Genomic DNA, 1,266 nt, shown 5'->3' with positions numbered 1-1,266 from the left:
TCGGAAATCAAAAGGAAACACAGAGATACCGAGAAAAAAAAAGACAAGAGACGAGAAGAAGAAAAAAATAGAACAAAAGAAAGTAGAAGAAAGGAAAACAAGAAAAACAAAACGAAGACGAAAGGGAGAAAGAAGAAAACAGAAAAGGCTTTAATAACAAACTTGGAATTCCCTTCATACTTGCCATGCTTTTGGCGCCTTTTTCTGCATGCTAAACCACTCTGTTTACGATTAACACTAGATTAAGTGTCATTTAAACTTCTGTTGTCTCTCTTAAATTCAAATAAAAAAGAGACGTTATGTTTAAAAATATATATTTTTTATTCCTTTTTTCAGTACTTCCGTTTTATTATCATCTTTAATTGTTATCTATATGTTGATTTGCAATATTTTCTGATCGTTGTATTACGATCAGAAACGACTGATAAAAAAGTTACTAGATTCCATTATTTTTCTTATGACCATTTTCTGTAAAGTCATCCTTTCCAGATATCATTATTAGGACTTTTTACTTGTTATGATTACGGATAAAACCCTAAGCCCTATTATGCATTTTAAATACGACTTTAAGTATACAAAATTTCAGTAAAAGTAAACATATTCTAGTCAGTAACTCCCAGGTAACAGTTACAGGTAACCTGCGTAAACATTTTCATCACAGTGCGTCAAATGACCATAATTAGAATTTCAAGTAATATTCATCGAAGATATTTACATTTAATTAGTTCTGCTGCATATTAATTTCATAACAACTGCAGATAATTAGTATTACACTACAGCGGTAAGTCTGTACATCAACTTAAGAAAAAAAAAATGTATGTACACCCACAAATGTTAAACTGAGATGCCTATACGAGTGAACAAGAAGTGTATTTTCATTATAACAGAGTAATGATAATATTTGTAACAGGGGCTCTGAAAAAGCTTTGATAATTGCTTTATCCGATAAGCAACGTTATTAACATGCATCTCAGTATCTCATACCATTAACCATTAAAATCAATACTCAGGCCTTGTCACGCGTTCCCCGTATTAAGTATGGTCCAAGGCACGCAAAAAGAAGGCTGTGTAGGTGTAGATGACCTTATCAGGCAGAAAATCCAGTAAACAGAGAAAGAGAGAAACCTTTTATTCCCTTGTAAAGTATATAAAAAAAAGAAATTATCTCACTTATTAACCTTAAAATCACCGCAAGCTTTACCGCTAATTATAGGCCTGACACGCAAAATATAAAATAATATATAAAAAATTATATGTCATGTAAAC

The sequence above is a fragment of the Penaeus monodon genome, chromosome 21 (assembly GCF_015228065.2).
Source record: "Penaeus monodon isolate SGIC_2016 chromosome 21, NSTDA_Pmon_1, whole genome shotgun sequence".
NCBI classification, from domain to species: Eukaryota; Metazoa; Arthropoda; class Malacostraca; order Decapoda; family Penaeidae; genus Penaeus; species Penaeus monodon.
Note: the sequence above shows the minus strand (reverse complement) of the source record.